The 6,096-nt window shown below is 38.7% G+C and overlaps 1 long non-coding RNA gene across 1 annotated transcript; it reads right to left on the bottom strand.

Moving 5' to 3' along the window:
* Positions 1 to 987: 987 nt before the first annotated feature.
* Positions 988 to 2,922, bottom strand: LOC131006546 (uncharacterized). The gene is made up of 2 exons (XR_009095577.1): positions 2,219 to 2,922; positions 988 to 1,824 (listed from the first exon to the last, which is right to left on the bottom strand). It is a non-coding gene; the product is annotated as an uncharacterized LOC131006546 (long non-coding RNA).
* Positions 2,923 to 6,096: the final 3,174 nt, after the last annotated feature.

Genomic DNA, 6,096 nt, shown 5'->3' with positions numbered 1-6,096 from the left:
ATACCCCGTCATGATATAGTTAAGTTTAGAATTGTTTTTGAACTTAGAAGTACGGATGATTCACGCCAGATAAAATTTTAATTCCAACAAAAGCGATTTACAAAAACTTTTGTAAATATTTAGATTATTTAAATTTTTGTACATTTCATATTAATCTAAAAATGAGTATGTATATATGTGAAATATTTTACATATAATATTGATATTTACAAGATTTAAATTAAAGTCTATATTGAACTTTAATTATTTTGTGTGTTGAAGTTTGATTTTTATAGGCCTTAAGTTTTAATTACTTTTAGGGCAAATAGCACCAAAATCCTTATAGTTTCACCAAATTCGCATTTCTCCCTTGACCTTTAAATTTCTTGTTAAAATCCTTAATCGTTGCTCCAATTCTCGTTTTTCCCTTAGTGACATTTTTCGACCATTAATCAGATGATGTGTCACCAACGTGACACACTTATGCTGAGTAGATTAATTAGAAGCTAAACGACGTCGTTTTGCGTCTAACCTAATAGCGTCAAAATTCCTGAAGTTTGGCGCGATTCTCATTTTTCCCTTGACCTTAAAATGAAGCTAAACGACGTTGTTTTGCTGAACTTCTTGTTGAGGGTGTTTGGTTTGGTTGAGGGATCAAGGCGGTCGGCGGTTGTGTGTCGTCGTCTAACATAAGGGCAGAATTTAGAGAGATGAGGAAGGCTGGGGTCGGCGGCGGCGGTGTCGCTGCTGCCCAGCCAAGGGCGAATGGGAGTGGACAGAGAGGGAGATTCAGAGGGTGCTTCAGTTTAAGGGAGTACAGACGAAAGACGAGGGGGCTCCTCGCCGGAGTTACAACGGTGGTAGCCTTGTACTTGTGTGTCCGTGGCTAAATTAAATTTAGCCGTTACAACGATGAATGACACACGACGAAGATTGGTGATATCGCCGTTACGTCGATAAATTGAATTTGCTTGGGCAAAATTCAGGAAGAACTCGAAGTCCTCAAGAAAGAATAAACTCACAAATTGTATATATCAAAAGTTGGGTCCTTGTTCAACATGCAAAAGCCTTATATATAGGCGAAGCTAAACCCTAATCTAATGAAGGAAATAACGTAAAATAAAGGAAACTCAAAAACAAGGAAACAAAGAAAACTTGTTCAACAAGCTTGGTCAAATCTGGCGAGAAAGCCAGCTCTGGAACTATAGTCTGCTCTGGGACTCCAGCTCTGGAACATAGTCTGTTTTGAACTAAGTCAACTCTGTAACTTAGCTCTGATCTGGAAAGTCCGCTCTGCTCTAGACTGAAGTCAGCTCTGGAAAGTCCGCTCTGCTATGGACTTCAGTTCTGCTCTGACTCTGGAAGTCCGCTCTGCTCTGGACTTCAGCTCTGCTCTGGCTCTGGAAGCCTCCGCTTCTCTGGACTTCAGCTCTGCTCTGGCTTCTCTGGACTTCAGTTCTGCTCTGGCATTCTTCTATGCTGCTCTGGCCATTCTGCTAGACTTCAATTCTGCTTTGGCATTCTTCTATGCTCTACTCTGGCCATTCTGCTCTGCTCTGGCATGTTCTGCTCTAGTGAGTTTAGCTCTGTTCTGGCGCGAGTTTGGCTCTGTTCGGGCTGCATCACATTCTCCACCAATCCACCAAACGCACTCATTCCACTTTGATATCTCTACAAAGCTATTAACTTGGGCATAATATTATCACTATCAGCATTCATCATTCTACATTTCTACATCTCAAACTACCCAAGGAAAACAAAGAATCTTCAATCACTTGTTTTTTTTCTCCTAGCATTCAAGGTAATCTTTGATTGAGTCTTCTCCATCTTCTTTCACATTTTATCCTGCATTCATTAAAGAACATGACTTCATTTCAGAAAATTCTAAACTGCCATCGAATCCACCAAAGACAAAGGATACAGATTTGAAAACCAACAAGAACAGACCAATTCAAAAGGTTTTACCTTGAACAACTATGCCTATTTCATTCTACATAGTATTTGCACACCTCTCATTTAAGCAGCAAACTAATTTCAGTCACACCTATTATCACTATGCTATAGATTCAATGCATTATACATCTATGTATGTACATAATTATTTTCATCAACCTGCATATATGAGAGATATGTGATTTGAATAAGAGCTATTATTTTCGTTTCTCTAATGTTTTAAAGAAAGAATTTTTATGAATTTTAACGTCAAATCTGCTGGGTCGAGTGGGGGTAAGAGGTTTACCTTCGAGAGGTGGAGGGAGGCAGGGCACGACGGTGGTGCCGCTGCTGCTCCGCCACGATCAGGGAGAGCGAGAGGGGCTGGTCTGGGTGGAGGTTAGGGCACGGCGGTGCGGCTGGTCTGCTGCGGTCGCCGAACGGAGTACTGGTGTCAGTGGCTGTCGTCTTTGCTCCGGCTAGCTGCGGCGGCGGCGAATTCTGCAGGAGATGGGAGAGGGAGAGTTGAGAGGGTGATGAGTGACTATCGCCGCTTGCTCCGGCGGCGGTGGTTCTCTATGGTGGAGAGGCGAGAGGATTTGTTGTGAGAGAGAGAGATCTGCCGTGTTGTGTGAGTGTTGACGAATTCTTGTAGAGAGAGGGAGGTGGAGACGCGGCTAGCGGCCGTGTCACCGCCGGAGGGAACGACGGAGGTGGTGACGTCGTGCTGGCCGGAATTGGTGGGTTGAGGACGAATTTCCGGCGAGAACCGAGAGAGTGAAAGACAAGGAGAAGGGAAGGTTTTGTGCGGACGAAGAAGAGAGAAGAAGAAGCGGCGGCGGCGGTGGCCGGAGACCGGCTGCTGCATGTGCCGGAGCTCGATCTGTGAGGAGAGAGGGCCGAGAGAGAGGGAGGGCTGCGCACTAATGGTGTGTGCGAATTTTTTTTGTTCAAACTGAACCCATTTTACTACATGGGTTGCGACTTTTTTTTTATGAAAAGAATTGGACTGACTTCAAATTCTTTTGGGCTGCCATATTTTTATTTGAATATCATTAGATGATTAATTATTTCAATGAATAATTTACATAATAATATTATATTATTATTATTATTATGTGCATATGCATTAAGTGTAATTATTTAGTATATGTTTTAAAGCATGAAAGAAGACTTACATTAAAATACTTTATGAATAAAATTATTTTTGATTTAATATTGTTGGTGTTCTTAGCTCAAGAATTTTAGTTTTCAATTATTTATTTATTTTAAAAAATCGGCTAAGTGAATCATATAATATTAAGTACTTGGCTATGACTTAAGATTAGATTCATCAGACCTATTAAGATTATAAATTTCTTGTTGACTTTGTGGATAGTGAGGACTGGCGCTGCTATTCCGATTCAGAGTTGAGATAAACGATAGGCTTTGTCTATTCAGGTGGGCTTATTTTGTTCAAATGTATGCTTGAGTTATTAAGCTCTAAATGTTTCATGAAAATACAAACTGTTTATCCAATAAATATTTTTGTGCACTCTGCTCTGTTTAAGGCTCGCCACAACGAATCAATTGAGATTCCCTTATAGCCTAACACGTTATTTGAGAATTGTGTACACTCGTTAGATGACTTGGTGGGTTGATCTCCATCGGGCACTAACTAAGAAGCGTTATAAGGGTGCTTGCTGGATGTGTTTCGGAGCACGTAATGTAAGGCCTGCCTGGGTAGCGTCCCAAGGTCAAATGAAACTTGTCTGGGTTACGCCCTCAGTTCAAGTAAATGGGAGAAATTAATCCGTCGGTGGCTAAAAGGTCCGGGATCACAGTGACTAACATAAATGAGTGTGACAACTGCACAAAATTAATTAGGGTTAATTGCTGAAAAAACCATATTCTTTTTCGATTTTTGGTTTTTTCCCATGACAAAAAAAATCTGCAGAAATCCATGAATTGGAAAATTTATTGCATTTTTCCCCCGCGTCCATTTTCCGGCGATCTCCGATGGAGCTCCGATCCAACGTGGCTGCCACATAACATTAATTTTCCACCTCACCTAAACCCCTAATTTTCCACCTCACCTCCTCACAGCTCTGCCCATCCAGTGCTATTAATCAAGAGTTGAAAATCCAGCACTTACCATCCAGCGCTGCCCATCCGGAGTTGAAAATCTAGCACTGCCCATCCAGCGCTGAAAATTAACTTAGTCAATGGTAAAAATTGAAGCTTTTACAGTAGTATTGACTCTAGGAGATGGAATCTCTAAAAAATCGCAACGAGTCTGACCTTTTTTCGTGGGTTAGCTCTTCTATGACAGAGCTGTGAAGAGGGCTCTTCTATGACAGAGCTATGAGGAGGTGAGGTGGAAAATTAGAGGTTTAGGTGAGGTGGAAAATTAATGTTATGTGGCAACCACGTTGGATCGGAGCTCCATCGGAGATCGCCGGAAAATGGACGCGGGGGAAAAATGCAATAAATTTTCCAATTCATGGATTTCTGTTCAGATTTTTTTTGTCATGGGAAAAAACCAAAAATCAAAAAAGTATATGGTTTTTTCAGATGTTTTGGCATGCTTAGAAATTATTTTGTTTTTAAAACCTTCTAAGTTATGTCTGTATAATTGGATAAACTGCTCTTATGATTTTTGAAATGTTTAAAAGTTGCAGCCCACTAAGTACATTAGTACTTAGCCCAAATATTTTCAAATATTTTTCAGGTTCAAGACTGGTGTTGACGGAGCAGAGCTGAGGCTAGAATTCAACTCCCTTTTAAGACTTCCGCTGTAGCAGTAGCTAATGTCTTGTATTTTATTTTCTTAATTCAAGACTCTCATTTTACATTTCAAATGACATCTCTGATCGAGTTAGAATATAAATTCCAAATTTTATGCTAATGAATGTCGGTTGTCAATAGCATGAAACAAAACTTGTGATTCAAAGGGGCTTAGCCCGACTTGTTATATCATTATTCGAGTTTCAACAAGGACCTTCCCTTGTGTTATTTCTATGATTTGGTTGCACCTCGATTGTATTTATTCCTTCAAGAATTGAGGTATGACAATTTTAGAACTTTTTAATTTTCAGAATAAAATTTCAAAAAGTATAAATCATATTCATTTTAATATAAATTTATAGATGAACAATTATTATATATCTAAAAATAGAATTTCTTATATTGTTAACATATATAAAATTTGTGGTTATAATTATTTATTTATTCAAACACATTTTTTATTATTTGTTCTCAAATAAATTTAATTTTAGATTGATATTTATATATATTAAAATTAAACTTCAGATGAGCTATATTTATTTTTCAGTGACAATGTTAAATTTTGATATAGAGTTGAAGTAATTATATTACATAAATAAATTGTATACTGCAAAGTCTGTAATATGTATATACGTCAATTGGTTTATATAAACAAATCTCATTGAATCAAATTGTATTATTGTTATCATAATTCTAATTTCTATATAATATAATTATTACTCCATGATATTCACTAAATTTAATATTATATTCATTAAATTGATAATATTCTTACTGTACACTATTTCAAATAAAATAATATTTAAATTAATATAAATAATGTTTTTATGAATTGATCTAAATCATGAATACTACTTCCTTCGTCATCCAAAATTATGCATATCTTTTCTTTTTGGTACGTCCCCCAAAATTATGCATATCACATTTTTGGACACTACCTCATATATAATTCTTACAATTTTACCCTTTTAACTTATACTATTTACTCATAATTGATAAACATGCATTTTTACCTCTTAGTGTGTCATATTTGATGGTTAGTTATGAGGTTTTTGTGTGTTTGATGGTTTATTTTGAGCTTATATTGGTTTTTGGTCAAGAACTTGTCACTCGCTTGTGTTTGAACGTATTTTCAGAAATAAAGAAGAAGAATTTGGAAGATTTGGCTGAAATACAAGTTGTATTTCATCTCGAGAGGAGTTCGTGAGCGCAAACGGTTCGTAAATCGGAGTTCGGACGAGGGAGAACGAGCCAAAACAAAATCACTGCGCAAGGTCGCGCGAGGTCGCGCGGTCCAGGCGCGCGGCCGCGCGACCCGGCCGCGCGACGATGGCAGAAGTTGCTGGACTGCTCACGCGGGCACAGCGCGCGGGCGCGCGAGAAGGCCGCGCGAGCTCGCGCGGTCCAGCCATGCGGCCG

Source organism: Salvia miltiorrhiza, chromosome 1 (genome assembly GCF_028751815.1).
Source record: "Salvia miltiorrhiza cultivar Shanhuang (shh) chromosome 1, IMPLAD_Smil_shh, whole genome shotgun sequence".
In the NCBI taxonomy this organism is placed as follows: domain Eukaryota; kingdom Viridiplantae; phylum Streptophyta; class Magnoliopsida; order Lamiales; family Lamiaceae; genus Salvia; species Salvia miltiorrhiza.
Note: the sequence above shows the minus strand (reverse complement) of the source record. Positions and strands in the feature narration are given on the sequence as shown.